General features: G+C 38.9%; 1 protein-coding gene and 1 long non-coding RNA gene across 5 annotated transcripts in view; both read right to left on the bottom strand.

Annotated features, from left to right (window-relative positions):
* Positions 1-19387, bottom strand: part of ARHGAP28 (Rho GTPase activating protein 28) — a 183281-nt gene that overhangs the window by 134907 nt on the left and 28987 nt on the right. Inside the window, exon 1 of one of the 4 annotated variants that reach the window (XM_032293343.1) lies at positions 2762-3964. The exons of the other annotated variants lie outside the window; for them this stretch is intronic. The gene's annotated coding sequence lies outside the window, so the exon portion shown is untranslated. Of the gene's footprint in view, positions 1-2761; positions 3965-19387 lie in introns of those variants that run through there. 4 annotated transcript variants of the gene reach the window in all.
* LOC116561515 lies at positions 824-18262 on the bottom strand. Its single transcript, XR_004273463.1, has 3 exons — positions 14071-18262; positions 6130-6132; positions 824-835 (listed from the first exon to the last, which is right to left on the bottom strand). It is a non-coding gene; the product is annotated as an uncharacterized LOC116561515 (long non-coding RNA).

Below are 19387 nucleotides of genomic sequence, written 5' to 3'. Positions count from 1 at the left end.
TCCCAACAATGAATGCCCATCTAATCAGCATTCACCTTGCCCAATCACCCCCCTCAATACCCTTTTTCCTCTTTTTTTGTTTTTTTGGGATGGAGTCTCATTCTGTCACCCAGGCTGGAGTACAGTGGCACCATCTCAGCTCACTGCAACCTCTACCTCCTGGGTTCAAGCTATTCTCCTGCCTCAGCCTCCTGAGTAGCTGGGATTACAGGTGTGCACTACTACTCCCAGCTAATTTTTGTAGTTTTAGCAGAGATGGGGTTTCATCATGTTGGCCAGGCTGGTCTCGAACTCCTGACCTCAGGTGATCCGCCCATCTCAGCCTCACAGAGTGCTGGGATTACAGGCAGGAACCATTGCTCCCAGCCCCCTTTTCTTTTCTTAATCCACAGGCTTCTGCATCACCAAGAAACAATTCCCTTATTCTCAAATCTCTTCTTTCATCTGTTTAGGTGAGTGCCTGGGGTGATTTGTTGCAATCTTCTTGGTGCAATCTTCTATCTAAGAATGGTCTTAATGCCAGCAGCACTGAACCTTCAGAGAGAGTTGAATGGCTGTGATACTCGAGGCGGTGGCCAGCTGCTGCTCCAAGCCTTTGCTGTATTAATACTGTACATCTTGGCTGCACTGTTTCCACTCTCTACTTTTGGAAAATTTCCACATTTGGTCTGTGTTTACGTCAGCAACACTGAGTCAAAACACCACTGCTGGGGTTTGAAAAAGGCATTATTAAACCACATTCCTGCACTCAGCTCATCTGGAGTCAGGAGGAGGCCTTCCAGTAAATCTTTACTTCACCTTGTCATTCTACTTATCGTAGAAAGGCACTGATTTCCTTTTAGCTCATCTCAGGGGCTATATTGTTATTTTTTTCCTAAAATTTCAGCCAGAAACTTGTCCTTAGAACCTTGTATTACTGTGCCCATTGTTTTCAGGATTCCTTATCTGTAAAAGGATTCTACTAGCCTGGGTAGCTAAGTGTTGCTCATTTTCCCACTGTTTTCTCCACTTCGGCTTTAAGATCATAAAAATGAAATCCTTTGTTGAGATTTTCAAATCTAAACATAAGTCCTATCTTCTTAAACTTGTCTTTAATTAGTGCCACTGATATACAATTAATCCCTTTAGCGTTTAACAGGGGCCTCACAAAATTTGCTGGTAAAAGACAGGCACACGTATCAAGTGGGCAGGGGAGGGGAACAGTGATCACACGTAGGGGCTCTTAGAAAGAAACCACAGAATGTGAAACAGAAACCATTTCTAAATATAATGCAAATTCATTATTACTTAGATTTAAAGTTAGGGAAAATCTCCCTATTTAGTAATCATCGTCAAAGCATGTGTAAACTGTTATTATTTTCACAACTGAACACATCCAGCAAATGCCATATCCAAAGCATCACTAGGGAACGGTCCTATCATTGCCCTTGGTTTTGCTTACACTACCTATAATCGAAGGTAAAGCAAACAAGCAAAAAACTCTTACCCCTTCCTCCACACACTATAAAAACAAGTAATATTTCATCGAAGGCTTCCTTAACACACTCTAAACCAATCTAAAAATCAAGCTCAATAGGGTCAAAGAAGATTTGACTTTTTGATTACAAAATGCTCTGGTAAAAACACTTAAGAACAATAAGGAAACTATAAACACAGCTTTGTAAATATAAAGATGACACTGCTCAAGTAAAACGAATCCATAATGCTCTGATGCAGATGACTGGAATCTAATTTTAAATAAAAGGAAACCCAAATAAATAGCAAGACCACCTCTCTTAATGCTCCTCCTCCCCAACCAAACCCCAAACAAAGGACGAGAACAAGAACAAAAATGAAATAAAAGACAAACAAGGAGTCTTTGACAAGGCAGTTGTATGCAAGACAATGTTTTACAAATTGAACATGAAAAGAGGTTAATCGATATCATGGAAGCCTTTCTGGGAAGAGCACACATTTGTGTTTCTGGAAGAAGAGCCTCTGCGTGCTATTGATCAGACTAATTAGGTCCTTGGCTTTGAGACTACACTAACACAGGTACTAATTAATCTCTAAGAAGGTGCTTAAGGGAGGGGTAGACACAGGCCACGGAAAGATCAGAAGAAATGGACAGATGCAGGTCACAAAAATCCGCGAGCAAACCTCTTTCCTGTAGAACTCCTTCCCCACCCACCTCTCTCCTGTAGGACCAGGGCAACACACAGCCACTTCTGGTGGGCACCCTCTGTCCCAGTGCTGAGAGCAAGAGGAAAGTCTTGATAAGCCTGACCACAGATGTGCATTAATTCCATTAAAGAATAGAATAGCTTCCTTGGCTAACGAACTCTATCTACCTCAGTAGATTTTTCTAAAATTAAGTAATTAACTGGAAAGATTAGGTTAGATAGTTTAAAGCCTCCAGCACACAAACAGAAATAGGAATGAAAAGACTTCTAAGCCATTCATTTTTACACATCTATAAAGAACACATTTTAACTAGTCCTCTCAAATTAGCAATAGGACTTCCCTTCTATATTTGAGTTTTAAAAACTCATATCCATACCACAACAAAAATCTGCTTTGAAAGGTTAAAAAATGGCAATTTACTATCAATTTGACGCACCCATAAATTACTAATAAAACTATAAGCCCCTAAAAATAGATTTTTTTTAAAAAAAGCTATCACAACTGTCTGTGCCTTCCTTTCTCTTTTAAATCGAAGAAAGAACCAATCTGCAGAAAGAAGTCTGTGGCCAAAGTTATTAAGAAGTGCTTAAAACCTTACCTTTTAGCAGGTTAAAAGTCTCAGGGATGATATTCTTCCGGAAGACCCACAAAACTCCTCTGCAAGGATGTCTCCCCATGGCCCAAAGGCAGGGAAGCCATCCCCAGTCCACATTCAGCACCCCACACCCATTAAAGTTGCTTCAACCGGGGCAGGACAGTGCTGACCACCTCTAGCCCTGCAGGGCCAGAAACAAAGGGCAATGGAATTTCTTCTCTAAGTGGAGAACTAATTCCATCGCACAGTAGCTATTTAAGGAGGTGGTGCCCGTGGAACAAATGCTGCCTGGAGCCTTCCTGTTTGTGTCTCAGCTCAAACTTCCATCCATTTCCTAAGGAAGACTGCAAAGTGTAATCAGCCTCAAAAAGGCTGAGATTCACAGAAACCCACACAGTGTGTGAGGACAATTTTTACAGTTTTCCTTCCTTCTTTCCTCTACTTAACAAACGTGGAGCTTTATGCAAAAGTCAAAAGCAAAAACCATAACTGCTGTGATTGCAAAACGTTTTCTATTCCTGAAAGATTTTTTTTTAACCTGAAATGTAGAAAGGAAAGAATTCACGGATGATTAATTCAATATATATCGAGCAATATAGAGAAAAATCACGCAACTTAGGGTCAGAAGGCAAGGGTCCGATTTAAAAAACTTTGCCATTTACTAGCTTTGGGCCCTTCAGAAATTCACAGATTCTCGTTGGGCCTCAGTTTTTCCATCTGAATAAATGGCATCAATAATATGTACTTTACAAAGCTATTATGAGAGCTACATAGACATCTGTAAAAGACCCTATACTTGGCTCTCTATAAAAGTCAGGTCATGCTGTCGTTTATATCGCAGTATTTGATTTCCCAGCTGCTGTCACACAATGTCAGGCATTACTAAAAGGAGCTAATACAATTCTTCTCTTCTTTCCAAAATGACATTATGTATGCATCTGTGGCTTGTGTACTGTCTGACTTCCTCATTGGCCCCTAGGTCGCAGGTGGAACAGAAACTTCATTTGCTATTCTGATTTAACGTTTCCAGTGCCTAGAGCTGTTCCTGGAACATATTAACATACAATAAATATTTGCTAAATGAATAAATGGATAAATGCATAATTTCAGACAAAGTCAAGTACAACATTCTACACACAGTAAACCTCAAACAAATATGTATTTAATTAGTCAATGAATACAGATGCTTCTCAACTTACGATGGAGTTATGTCCATATAAAACCATCACAATCCCAGCACTTTGGGAGGCCAAGGTGGGTGGATCACCTGACGACAGGAGTTTGAAATCAGCCTGGCCAGCACGATGAAACCCCATCTTTACAAATAATACAAAATTTAGCCGAGCGTGGTGGCACACACCTATAATCCTAGCTACTCAGGAGGCTGAGGCAGGAGAATCACTTGGCCCTGGGAGGCAGAGTTTGCAGTAAGCCAAGATCATGCCATTGTGCTCCAGCTTGGGCAACAGAGCAAGACTCCGTCTCAAAAAAACAAAACAAACAAAAAACCATCACGATTTGAAAATACTGCTGAAATAAGTCAAATAAGTCGAAAATGCAATTAATACACCCAACCTACCAACCATCACGGCTCAGCCTAGTTTACCATAAATGTGCTCGGAACACTTACATTAGCATACGGTTGGGTGAAATCCTCTAACACAAACTTATTTTATAAGACATGTTGAATATCTCCTGTAATATACTGATACTGTACTGAAACTGTATTGAATACTGCACTGAAAGTGAAAAACAGAATGCTTGAATGGGTACTCAAAGTACGAACTACTGAACACATACACTTTTGCACTATTGTAAAGTCAAAAGATCGTAGTTGAACCACCCTAAGCCAGGGACCGTCTGTACCGTTTTTCTATAAAGAAACATCCCGAGGAAAATTCAATGTCGTAAACTTGAAGTTGTAACTCCTGAAAACAAGTGTAATAAATATGACCTTATATTCTGTTAGCGCACCCAGTTGAAACATATTATTAAGATAGTTAATGTACAAATGAACTTCATGGAGTGTGACTATTAGGTACAATACTTAATATGAATTAACTCACTGAAAAAATTTTAGCTTAGTTGAGAGTATACCTAAAGTCCTTTCTTGGGCTTGTTTCTCTTAAAAATGAAAACTCCCCATTACCCTTTAAGTCCTAGCTTGGTGGCAGTGGGATTCATTAATGGTACTGTGGGGCTTTTCGGATTTGAGAGGATTTTTATTGATATATAATATTTTACATATTTATGGGTACATGTGATATTTGGTTACATGCACAGAATGTGTAATGATCAGGTCAGGGCATCTGAGGTATCTACTACTTTGAATTTGATCATGTCTATGTTTCCTCTCTTCCAGCTAGTCATCTTAATACGCTGTTACCTAAGAGTCCTAATCTTTTATCTAACTACAGAAAGAACATTATCCAGACAAGGAAAATGACGTGTGTTCCCTTGTCGTTCTTATGATCCAACAACTAATGTTTAACATAACATCATACTGGGCAACAGGAGAGTCTCAAGGATCAGAAACAACATATGGCATTTAGTGATGGGCCTTCACATTCTTGCTTGAATCTGGTTCAGTTCTCCAGGGACCACAAATCAATTCCTTGATGAATGTTCATGAATCGATTGTGTCTAAGGAAGAAAGTGACTGTAGTGGTTGTCTATTTTATAAAATTACCAAGAGATGAAAGATCCCGAATATCAAAAGATCATGTGAAATATAATTCCCTCTCATTTCTAAGAAGCTCTCTTGCTTTGCTTGTGAAATATAAACCTCCCCATCTCTCTTCTTTTCCTCTCTACTGTCTCTTGGCTCCCACTCTTTAGAGAGGACAAGAACTATCTTACTACAGATCTTTTTGTGAGCATTAATAATTGAAAATAAAGACTTAGGCTGGGCACAGTGGCTTATACCTGTGTTCCCAGCAATTTAGGAGGCTGAGGTAAAGAGACAGCTTGAACTCAGGAGTTTGAGACCAGTCTGGACAACCTAGTGAGATACCCCCTCATCTCTACAAAAAATCTAAAAATTAGCCAGGTGTGGTGGTGGTGCACACCCATAGTCCCAGCTATCCAGGAGGCTGGGACAAGAGGATTGCTTGAGCCCAGGAGAACAAGGCTGTAGTGAGCCATGATCGCATCACTGCACTCTAGCCTGGGCAACAGAGCAAAACCCTGTCTCACCAAAAAAAAAAAAAAAAAAAATAAAACGATTTAAAGTTGCTCACTCTGAATGAAGTCATTGTAGTTCCAAAATATAGAGAAGAATTTCATGATTACTAAATCTGAAAGTTATAGGTTTGGGCCAATGAAAAAGAATCTCTAAGAACAGAGTGTGGTCAAATAAAAAGAAAATTGACTGCCTTTCACAAGTCTCCACTCTCTTTATGCTTTTCTGAATTCAAGGTTTCAGACACTGGGGCAATGTGGCTCCCCACCTCCCTCCGCCTCCCTCTCCCCTCACTCACCCAAGGGCTAGAGGCATCTTTTAATTGAATAATGAAAGATTCTAAAGAAGTTTGGTATTGATTTTTTAACAGCTTCTAGCAGCCAGGCTTTCTCACTTACAAGTAGCCTCTGGCCTGACAAATACCAGTCTATGTGGAACAAGAGAGCTCAGCTATGGAAGGTTATCACATGTGGCTTAAATGCTGCCTGTGACAAGCATGTTTGACCCCAGGGGAAGGTGGGCTGAAGTGTGGAAACTGCCATCCAATATTCAAGTCTTTTTTCTTCATCAAATGTAAGAACACTTTGGAAGCACCCAGAAGCTCTGAAATCCTACCCTGGGGATGTCAATGCTCGGGTCGGCTTTTTCCTGTAGAATAGCTTCATTGCCCAGATTACTGACAGATTTAATCAAGACAGCACTACATATTTGGCTCACAAATAAAAAGATAACTTCAAATTACTGATTGTACTATTTCTATCCTTATTTAGCCCATATTTTAATAAATATTTATCTAATGCTACAGATAACACAAAAATCAATCTTGTAAGAGATCATTTACGTCCACAACCAAAAGGAACAAATATCATAGAACACATTATCCCAAAGCCTGCAATTACTGCTTAGTACACTTTGCAACAGAATAAAAATGCATCTTTCCTTTTTGCCATTTGTTGTTTTATAGAAGGATAGCTAATTTACTATCAGCTGACTCCAGTAACTATGATTTGTTAGGAATAAAATAAATAAGACAAAGTTACCTTGAGAGGAAAATATTCTTGATAAGGAAATATTTTGAAGGCAAGTTAATTCTAAGAGTTTAGGACTATTTGTTTTCCAAGTAAATAATAAAGGAAACGTTTCTTTCTCCTTTTCTCTCTTCCAATTGCTGTGGGGAAGGGCCCTGCTAGACGCTATGAGAACACAAGACATGTAAGTACAGGGTTCCTATTCTCAATCAATTTATAAACTACAAAGACAGACACAGAAACAACTATAGTACAAAGGTAGTGTGCAGTACAGACAGAAAGCCTGATATCATGAATGCAGAGCATGAAATGAAAAGGACATGGGTGCAAATCCTGGCTTTGGCACATTGCAGGTGCATGATCTTCAGCAAATTTCTTAATCTTTCCAAGTCTTGCTTTCCTCGTGACTAAAATAGAGACCATACCAGTACCTACCTCATTGGGTCACAGTGAAAGTTAAGTGAATTTATGAATGCAGATCCCTTAACAGAGTTCCTGGCTTTTGGAAGTCCTCAATAAATAGCATTGATGCAGAAGAAAACGATTAAAGAAATATTTAAATTGCCATAGACATTCAAAGGAGAAGGAAAATTCACATCCATAAATGATAGATATGAAGCCCCAGTGAAGAAATCACTTCCTTGGAATAGTTTAGATGTACAGGCTGTCCCTGACTTACATTCCTTATGTGTGGAAGGTGACTGGGAAACAGTACCTGGGAAGAGCCAGAGCCACAGCACCCCCTCGTCTCCCAGTTGTCAGACTCCCTTTCTTTCTGGGATGCCCGACTGTGGTCCTGTGTCTAATATCAGCTTGTGCCATCCAGGGCACAATCAATGGCCCTGGAGTCTCTTCTCCCCCTGCCAAAAATTGCTTCTTTCTCAACGCTAAGGAGGTTCTAAAAGGCTACCTTAATGTCTGAGAGGAAACACACAGAATATTTATAAAAGCTGAAATTGTTTCTGGCCACAAAGGATTAACTGATATTAGATTAGCCTTGCCACCATCAACAACTAGGAAAGTGCATAAACTACATAAAAAACTGTTTATAAGACATCAGATAAGAGGAAGCACAACAGAAGTTGTGATGCCTGAGAGAAAAGGAACAATGAGTGGGTCCTACGGGCGTCCCAGCTTTCTGCCTGGATGAACCGTGCAGAACAGCAAGCAGTACAGCAAGGGTAAGCCAAGAACACGGGGGTCTCACCAACTTAAGAGGACATAGAACAGAGTTCAAGGAGGCTACGGCAAATGGAATTTGGTAGAAAAAGTATCTGACAGAAAGAAATTATAGAGACAAAAGAGCTCAATTAATCCATATGGGGTCTCCTTGAGTTTTTTGCTAAATACATGTGCAGGGTCAACTTCACAGAGCAGCATCCCCCTCCCAAAAACATATCTTCAATAAGTTAAGTAATTCCCAGAGCTCCCAAAGGGCTGGGAGACATTTGACTCTGGACCAATCAGAACAGAAAGTCTTTATTGAGAACTTGAGGTTTTGGTCAAAACCCCAGAAGTTTCTCACTTTAGTGAAACTAAATCAGCCGAAGTAAAGGCTACTCTAGACCTACCTTAATGAAACTAAAAAGAAAGGCAATAAAACCTTGCATCTAACAACAAAATAACAAGTCGGGCATTCACTAAAAAACTACATATATGCAAAGAAGCAGAAAATGAGACACAAAAACAGACTCAGAAATTACAGAGTTGAGAGTGGAGGAATTAGCACACAAGGACATTAAAGAGAAATCATGACTATGCTCAATAATTTTAGGAATTAAAAAGAAAAATAAGAGGGGAGACATGGAAGATAAGAAAATAAAACTTTCTGGAAGTGAACAAAATATCTGAAATGAAAAACACACCAAATAGAATTATCAGCACATTAATCAACTACAGAATAAGAGACCAATAAATTTGGAGACAAAATATGGAAAATACTCAAACTGAAACACACAGGGAACAAAAGTCTGGAAAAATTGAACAGAGCCTGAGTGACCTGTGCGATGATACTGAGTAGTCCAAATGTGCCACTGGAGTGCTAGGATGGGGATTGGGAGGGGGAACTGATTTAAAGAAGTAGTGGCTGAAAATTTTCCAAGGTTGTTGAAAACTATAGATCACAGATTCAAGAAACTCAATGAACAAGAAAGATAACAAACCACAAACAGGCACACAATGATGTAATTGCTGAAAAACAGAGATAAAGAGAAAATATTGACAGCATCAGAGTAGAAAAAACCAGACATATTACATACAGAAGAACAAAGATAATAACTGCAAACTTCTTGTCAGAAACAACACAAGCTAAAAGCAGTAGAGCAACATCTTTAAAGTGTAAAAAGAACATCATGATCAACCTAGAATTCCATATCCAGTGACGTTATCCTTCATACAGGGGGATTAGATAAATACTTTTTTAGACAAACAAAAGCACAGAGCCAGCCAATCTGCACTAGAAAAAAAATACTAGAACAAGTTTTTCAAGCAGAAAGAAAATAATACCAGATGGAAACTTGGACCTCTACAAAAGAATAAAAATGTGGGAAACTGTAAATATGTGGGTACATATAAAAGAAACTATTTTCTTATTTTGATTTCCTTAAGATAAAATTGACTGTGTAAAACAAAACTAATAATGTATTTTAAGGTTTATGAAATATGTAATAAATGAAATATACGATAATAACAGCAAAAAGGAGAAGAAAAAAATGAAAGCAAATATCATAAGACTCTTATTCATGAAATGATAACATTACTCAAAGGTAGAATGTGGTAAGATAAAGTGTCGTTATAAACTCTGCAGCAGTCACCAAAAATAATGAACAAAGAGCTAAAAGAGTAGAGATAAATAAAATTCTAAAAAAACAAAAGCAAAACTCAAGTAATCTAAACAAGGGGCAGAAATGAGTGAGAAGAAGGGAAGAAAGCGGATGGAATAAATAGTAAACACAGAGCAAAACCCAAGCATATATGCTGTCTACACACTTCATAAACACATAGCATAGGAAAAGTATAGAACGGACCAAGGTATGCCATGCAAACACTAATCATAAGAAAGTTGGGACGTCCACGTCATTCAGACAGGTAGACTTGTACGGCAGCTTGGGTCCTTCATAAAGCAGATGTCAATACTGAGCCAGAGGCTCAGGAGATTTACTGGGAGAAACAGTCATGAAAGATTAAGGTAAATGAGAGCCAGACTGGGCACAGAAAAGCCTTCAAACATGAATGAGGATCTGAAACCCTTGATCAGAGAAGGGGAAAAAGACTTGAATAGGAAGAGCCTGGGACTGAGGTGTAGGTCCCCAAAGTCTCAGTCAGGCCTACGGAGATCCCGCAGCAGAAGCTGCCAACAGAGGAGTTGGCATTGGGCTGAATCAGCCCAGTCTAGTACCATGCTGTGCTCAGTCACGGGCCGGTGGCATCTTGGGGAGAGCAGAGCCACTACAGGAAGACTGGCAATTCCTGAAGTGTGAAAACTGAGGCTATAGGCTAAGTATTCCACTCTTTGGAAAGGAGATCTAGCAGCACAACTCCAAGGCTGTTACAACTCCAGAACAAGAACTAGGATTAAGGACAAAGAGGGATATTTATTTATGATAAATGACTGTATTCATAAAGAAAACCTAACAACCCTAAATGGGTATGCCCTGAAACACAGCGCTTCAAATATTTAAAGTGAAAACCCTTCAGAACTGAAAAGAGAGACACAGGCACAATTATAGTTAGAGATTTCAACACTCTCCTCTTAGTAAGGGACAGAACAAGTAGACAGAAAATCAGGAAAAATAAAGAAAACAACCAATAGCATCAGCCAAATTAATGTAATGGAGCTTTATAGACTACTTTCAATGTAAAGAGTGGACTTACACATTCTTTTTAGATTCACAGGGAACAATCCCAAGATAACGCATATGCCAAACCATAAAACAAGTCTCAAGAAATTTTAAAGGACTTACTTCATATGCACAGTATGTTCTTTGACCACAATGGAATTAAATTAGAAACTGATTTTTTAATACCTAGAAAATCCCCAAAGACTGGAAATTAATCAACACCCTTTTAAATAACCTGAAAAGTCAAAGAAGAAATCCTAAGAGAAATTAGAAAATATTTTGAACTGAATAGTTAAGAAAACCACAACAAACCAATATACGTGGGACACAGCTAAAGCAATCCTCAGAGGGAATTTTATAGCAATAAATGGTTACATTAAAATAGAAGAGAGAGAAAAAATCAATTATCTAAGCTTCCACCTTAGGGAAGCTATTAAAAGAAGAGGATTAAATTAAGTCAAAAGTAAACAGGAGCAAAGAAATAATTAAGACAAGAGCAAAAATCAGGCAAACAGTGAACAGGCAAATAACAGAAAAAAAAGTAAATGTTTAAAAAAGCAGGGTTTGGGAAAGATAAGTAAAATGAATAAATTAATATTAATAAATACATAGCTAGAGGGGAAATGTCAAAAATTAGCAGTGCTGGAAAGGAAAAAAACAAGATTGTGCCCCAAATCCTACAGATCGCAAACAGAAAATAAGGGACTATTATGAAGAATCCTATGCCAAGAAATTCAACAGCTTATATGAAATGGACAGATAATTTATTAGAACTGACAGAAGAAGAAATGTGGTCTATCTATATTGATTAAAGAAATTGAATTCATAATTTAAAACCTTCCCACAAAGAAAACTCCAAGCCCAAGTGGCTTCACTGACATGCTATTAAACATTAAGGAAGAAATACCAAACTTGCACAGAAAACAGAGGTAAAAGGAACTCTTCTCAATTCATTGTAAGAAGCCAGGATTATAATGATACCAAAACCATCCGTACAAAGACACTGCCAGAACAAAAACCCACAGACCAACATCATTTACAAACATAAACACGGAAATCCTCAGCAAAACCTTAGCAAATCAAATCTAGTACTAGCTGGTAACACCTTGTGTCCGACTGCCAAAGTCTGTAGCAATAATTACTGTTGTCTTTTTTTTTCCTACTCTAAGTCCTCTGTTAGAGATAAACACTTAAATTGTATTGGTCATTTGGTATCGGCCTTTTTGGTTAAGCACATTGTAAAGTAATGCAATAAAATGGCTGGTCCACAGCAACTGCCCACAATTTCTAACATTAGCATTTTTAGCACCAAGGTCAGAGTATAACATGCAGAAAGTCCAGTCATTGTTTTCAGGGTTGAATTGATTAATCATAGGGATAAGACGCAGAATAACCTTACAAGAGTTTTGATTGATTTGAATTCTAAGGCAGGCTTAAAACTGGAATCTCTCTTAGCTAGTTCACTGGTCTAACATATAGATCAGATCCAGTCAGTCAGAAAACTGACTGCTGCTGCAGGGAGGCTCGCAGGCTTTCAGCTCCTGAAGAGGGAGCTGAAATAATGTCAGGGCCAACTTAGTCTCTGGCTGATGCCTTCCCTGATTCTAGGGAGGAGCCATCTTCCTCTGAACTCTCACACTTTAGGCCTCCCTTAAGACAGAGGGTGGTCCCTCCTTTTCCTCAGGGGACATGCTCCAAGATCCCTAGGGGATGCCTGAAACCTCGATAATGCCAAACCCTAAGTACACTACGGTTTTTCAATCTGATCATCAAGAGAGCTACTAAAGTGACTAATGTGCAGGTACTATAAACAGTGTTGATAAGCGATATGCTAATATTTCCTTTGATCTCTTTGGATGTGGGCTTGTACACCAGAATCCATGGACCCTGGATTGCAGGAAGTGCCTGTGAAATTCTAGAAAAGGTACCAATTCACGTTCCTTTTTCTAATATCAAGCAACTCAATAATTGAACTATTTGCCCTTCATTTCACTGAAATTACTATGTCATTCTTTCATGTCTATGAGGACTCCTTCCATAGACAACGTAAAGTGTGTGGAATTAGATTTTATCATCCATATTCCAAATTTCTAAAGGAAGCTGTTTTTCTTTAGTTAGAAGAAAACAGCCAACTAGATTGTACGAATAAAGATTGAATATAGCATATTCTTGATAGTTATTTCTCCGCTTTAATATTTTCTTTTTCTAACCCCAAATAAAGAGAACTGCAAAAACTGTGGAGAGAGAAGAGGGAGAAGCTCAGAACACTGTTGTCTCCTTCCCCAGCCACAGGCCAGACGAGACTGCTCCTGGCAGCTCACTTGCCTCAGCACTGGAGGTGGAAGCACCCAGCACGTATTTGTGAGACACACACTATACTGGACACTGGCTGACAGGTCAGCGAAAAAAAAGTCCAGACGTAGGCTTTGTGCTCCTGGAGCTTCAAGACTAGCAGAGAGGAAAATTAAACAAGTGTCTGCAGTGAAGCAGGATGACTGCTATGACACAGTAATAAGGCTAGTCTGGAGTCAAACTCTAAAAGGTGTGCGGGAAGTCTTCCCTGACAAATAAGAACTATGGAAAGAGATTGGGTCACCTGTGCATGTCTGGCAACTCCTCTTTTCCCCAGTTTTCTAATTGGTAAATTTAGGATGATAAAATCATCTCTCTTGGCTAGGAATGGTGGCTCATGGCTGTAATCTCAGGACTTTGGGAAGACAAGGCAGGCTGATCACTTGAGATCAGGAGTTCGAGACCAGCCTGTCCAATGTGGTGAAACCTCATCTTTACTAAAAATACAAAAATTAGGTGGGTGTGGTGGCACGTGCCTGAAGTCCCAGCTACTTGAGTGGCTGAAGCAGGAGAATCGCTTGAGGCAGAGGTTGCAATGAGCCGAGATCACACCACTGCACTCCAGCCTGGGAGACAGAGCAAGACTCTGTCTCAAAACATACAAACAACCAACCAACCATCTCTCTCATAAAGTTATTGTGAAAATTAAATGGGATGACACAAGGCATGGTGCGTGGTCAATATGGTTTTGGTGTTGTTATGCCAATCAGAGGGCACCTGGCCTAACCCAGAGAGTACCCTAGAAAACATTATTTCTACACTCAGTCCTGAAGCAGGGAAGCGAATTCATTGTGGGTATATTACCCTGCTCGAGCTGCCATGCCAAAATGTCACAGACTGGATGGCTTAAGCAGACTTTTTTCCCTCACATTGCTGGAAATAATAAGTCTAAGATCAAGGTGCTGACGGCACTGAGGCCTCTCTCGTTGTTGCACAGATGGCTGTCTTCTCCCTGCGTTCTCAGCCAGTCTGCCCTCTGTCCCAATGTCCTCTTCAGGTAAGGACACCAGTACGGGATTCTAGATTAGGCCCTATTTTCACTTAATTAACTCTTTAAAGGCCCTGTCTCTAAATATGGTCACATTCTGAGGTACTGTGGATTAGACTTCAACATATGGATTCTGGGGGCACACAGTTCATTTCATAACAATGGGGGAGGCACAGCGGACTATTCTAACAGAAGGAATAGCATGCATGAATTGAAAGAGGAGAAACTGAATGAAGTTACATCCTTTTGCAGTATAGACTGAAAAAGAGAAACAAGATTTGAAGCTGGAGAGGAAAGTGGCGGCAAATCAGGCCATGTAAGGCCTTATAAGGTGGTATAAAATGTTAAGCAGTTCAGGTTACCCTGAGGGAAATGAAAACCATTATAGAATTTTAAGCAGGGTGTGTGCGTGTGGCATGGCTGAACCTGCATTTTAGAAAAATCACTGTCTGCATTATAAGAAACTTTTGGAGCGGGATGTGCACCTGGAAGGCATTTGAAGTAAGACAAGCTAGAAAGGCTGACAGCTTGAGTCAAGCCATGGAGATGAAAGAAACTGACACACTGGAAAGCTAATCAATGGGGTGATTGGTAGAGGGCAGGAGAAAAGGAGAATGATTCCTAGGCTACCAGCAAATGGGCACATAACAGTGAGCAGAGATGACAAAGTAAAAATTGGACCCCTTGAAATCGAGAAACCTGTGGAACTGTCCATAGACCACAGGTTATTGATAGTAACTACCCTTCTTAAAGCTTTCCTATATACCACAGAGTGCCGACAACTCTGTGTGATCACACGTCTTCTTACAAATGAGGAAGCTCAGCCTTAATGAGATAACATAACTTGGCCAAAGGCTCGCAGCTACAGAATGGCAAAGCTAAAAGAGGAATTGACTCTTCCTAATTGCAGAGCCCAAGCTGAAAACCACTATTCAGGAAGGAGGCTGGGTGGAGGTACATATTTAGAGGTCAGTCGATCATAAAGAATGCTTAGCTTGCTGGCTTTACTTCCCAGTTCCCTCACTGACCACCGGCCCTTCCTGATTCTGATCCTTGGTCCTCATCCACATCTGTTAACAGATTGTAATATGGCTGGGTGGCTGATGGTCCAAGTGTAGGGCCTAGGAGCTCAGATTCATGCTGTGGGTTAAGCAATGGCAATACCTGCCTCCATCAATACTGTTTCCTTTATTTTATACTATGGGTTAGACTCCAAGATCTGTGAGATACATGTGCACATGAGCAGCCTCTCCAACTTGTATTTGGGTAATGTCCAAGATCCAAGCTGAGGAACCAAAATTCCGTGTTTACTAATGCACACACCTTTAAAAACATTTTAATGTAATATACATGTAGAAAACAGAGCAAACCATAAGGAGATCGCCTGATCAGTTTTCGCAGACAGAATACACCTATGAAACATCATTGAAATCAAGAAAGTTATAGTAACTCAGAAGCTGGCCCCATGTCCCTTGCACTTACTACCTGTCCCTGCCCTCACCCCACCCCCATCTCTAGGACTACTAACCTTACTTCTGATACCACCAATTAGTGTTGCTTATTATGTACACTATATAAATGAAATCATACTACATATGCACTATTTTGTGTATGTTTCTGTGTATTTTAAAGACTGAAATTTAACTTGGAAAAATAAAAAAGGTTGTATACAGAGACCTAAGTATAAGCCCACTATCTCATCTTCCTATAATTGAAGGACCCCTGATATGGATATATACAACTTCTACATTTGTATTCTGAATTACACCCAGGTAAAATCAGTAACATGAAATGAATCCAGGAAAGTACAAGGCCCATTTCGGTGTTGCATCCTCTTGGAGAGGTTGAGTCACTGACCCAGACTAACTGTAACAAATCCCTTCATATGAATTAAAGATCAGAATGTAAAGTAATAGTAATGGTGATGCAGGTTTTAAAGGGGAAGCTCTATTGCAATAGCTAAATTGAGATAAGCTTTGGATAATAATAAATTTGATATCAATGCTAATTTTTACTTTATCAAAGCAATCCATTTTCTTAGTGAGAAATGTTTTACATTGCTAAGGAACTAAAAACTTCTGTAGAAAGTGTTGCAAATGTGTTGTACAAAAACAGAACTGTCAGCAAAAAAGCTTTTCTACTAGTTTAAAAATTCTTTTAAAATAATTTCACAGAAGTCATGCATTTAAATTTCATTATTTTACTGTATGTTCATTATACTATACTGTATAATTTCACAGTGTACTTGCTGAATTCTGAGTTTGTTTCTTACCTGGACCAAAGAATTCTTGGTATGATGGGGATTGTAGTCTTATTTTTTGGCCAAGAGGATCTTGACGTTGAGAGTTCTCTTACAAATTACACTTATTTTGCTTTAAATCACAACATTAAAAACTTACAGTTTCTTTTTTTACTTGGAAATTAAAACAATCATATTTGCAAGTTTACTGTCACCAGACTTTTAAAGTGGCCCAATGTTTCTAAAAGGAAAAAAACTATCTGTTCACTGCAATTCTCCAAAACATGTAGTTTGTTTGTGTGTGTGTTTGAACTTACATAGGCAGGCATAATTAGGATATAATTCCATGAGAGAGAAGATTCACTTCATTATTTTAGCACATTGAATTCTTCATTTGAACTCCTACTGGAAATGTTTTGATCACACGTTTCTCTTAAACTCCTACAATTCCTGATTACGGTTTGATGTCCCTCTCCAAGAAAATAGCCAACAATTAGCATAGCCTTCTGGTTGAACCAAACAAGATTCTGATACCAATCTAAATGAATTGCCTTCTGAAAAAGGAATCAACCACCTGTGACCACAGTTTCTAAACACAGTGGAAAGTGGCGACTTGTGGGTGAAATTTAAAGTCAGGTTGTTCTTTAGCAGGGGAACGCTGCAGCTGGGTACAGGAGACTAGTTTCTCTGTTATTCTTTCATATTTTTTCAAGATAAGATAGGAATCTGAACGTGTTCCAATTTTAGCTACTATTTACTTTTTGTTTTCGCTATTGTAATTTCCATATAGATGCGCTGTAGGTTTCAATTTCTTCACTCATTTAATACTGATGTTCCATAAGCATATCCAGCATATTTTAAATTTTTAAGCCTATTAGGTGCAGGGCTCAAGCTCTAGATATACATCTGAAACAAACCAACCATATTTTATGCAGCATAATTCTGAATAAATTAGTAGCATTATAAACAAATTAGAGAATCACCGAAATTAAGGCAAGTCCCTGTAACTTTGTATACTACAGAAAAGATATAAAATAATACAAACTATATCTAAACATAGGCTTTTATTGATCATTAATAGAATGGTCTACCTGAAAAGCAGACTTTACTTTTAAACTTTACTTTTTGAAAAGCCCCATTTTTTTCCAAAAATTTTCTACCAACTCTTCAATAAAACATTCTGAAATTTGAGTAACTGTGTCTAAAAGGATTTGAAATTAAGAACTAAATCCCCATCTGCCAGTATATCTGAATTTGCCTCCTTTCAAATTCCATGTAAGGTATCGTCGGTGAAATGATGACTATAAGCAAAAACAGTAAGCATCTAAAAGGAAAAGCCCACTCCATACATATATCAAATATAAATTGATTTCAACCAACTATTTTATTCAAACTTAATTTTACTGTATCATATGTGAATTAAGTATGACTTCTAAAGGTCATTAATAAAAATTTATTTAATAGAGTTCCATATTGTTTCGGAACACATCTAAAGCAGTACTATGTCCTTACCTGACTCTTGCTTTTTTCCCCACCCCTACCCCTCTCCTGACTCTTACAATAAATAAATCACTATTTCCTGATTTGCCTTTGATCTTCCCTAATTGAAGACCATAATTCTCATTTATCGGAGATAATAAGTGAATAGATAGAGAAAAAATCATAAATACCATAAAACCTTATTTTCAGGTCTGTCTACCTACAAATGTTTAACTAGACCAACCAGCTAGAAGTAAAACTAGGCAATTTGTATTGCTCATCCTTTCCCTTCGGGCTTTCTGGTGCAATGTTAAAAGACAAACAATTGGCTGAACTTGGTGGCTCACATCTGTAATCCCAGTACTTTGGGACGCTGAGGTGGGTGGATCACCAGAGGTCAGCAGGTTGAGACCAGCCTGGCCAACATGGTGAAACCCCATCTCTACTAAAAATACAAAAATTAGCTGGGCGTGGTGGTGCGTGCCTGTAATCCCAGCTACTCCGGAGGCTGAGAGAGGAGAATCACTTGAATTCAGGAGGCGGAGGTTGCAGTGAGCCAAGATTGTGCCATTGCATTCCAGCCTGGGCAACAAAGTAAAACTTTGTCTCAAAAAAAAAAAAAAAAAAAAAGAAACAACAAAAAGTAAGCACCAGACTCCAAAGCAGAATCTATGCCCTAAACCAAAGCAAAAAAGGACAATCTTTAGTTATGCTTTATGTCTCTTAATAAGTTCTCCAGCCCGGGAACCAAAGCAAAAAAGGTCAATCTTTAGTTATGCTTTATGGCTCTTAATAAGTTCTCCAGCCCCTCACCTATTGCTCCTTTGATGGTTTTAGTATAGTATGTCCACCACAGGAATTTCTCACTCTGATTATCCTAAATAATATTGCTAGCAAACCCACAACTCCATGCAGTGACACAGATTAAAAGAAGAATTCCTCAGGAATCAGTTTGTTTCCCAAACCCTTCCCCAATAAACTTGGGAAATAGCTATTTCATACAGCACAAAAAAAGGACTTAGTGGTACTTGGAAAATGCCTCTCAAAGTCAAAAATTTATACCTTGACTTAGGAATGCTGAGGTGAAGTCCCAGGGAACCCATGATAAGTTGCGACTTGGTGGATAATCTAAGGGCAGAGCTGATTTATCTTCTGGGGCAGTGCTGTGTGAGCTTGAGCTTGATCCATACTCCTTCTTGTGTGGCTTGAACAACCAATTCTGCGTTCAATGCTTTATTCTACTGGATGCTGGAAAGACCCTTGGCTTCACCAATTTTTAAAGAATTTACCAAAGTTGCTGAGAACTTTGGGTATTTGGTCTGTTTCTGCGTCTTTGATGTCACAGGTCTCATTAACTTGGCAATGACGAAGAGGAGGACACAGGGAGAAGGAGATCACAAAATTTTGGAAACATATATACACTTGTCATTGCTTAATTCTTAATTCAGTAGGATAGGTAAGATAGAACATTGACCACGACTTCAAATGCTCCTTTTACCAAATCTGTATGAACTTTATTTCCC

Source organism: Sapajus apella, unplaced genomic scaffold, assembly GCF_009761245.1.
Source record: "Sapajus apella isolate SASKATOON/1434 unplaced genomic scaffold, GSC_monkey_1.0 scaffold29, whole genome shotgun sequence".
Classification (NCBI taxonomy): domain Eukaryota; kingdom Metazoa; phylum Chordata; class Mammalia; order Primates; family Cebidae; genus Sapajus; species Sapajus apella.
The sequence above is the reverse complement of the archived record's forward strand: the minus strand, read 5'-3'. Positions and strand labels throughout refer to the sequence as shown.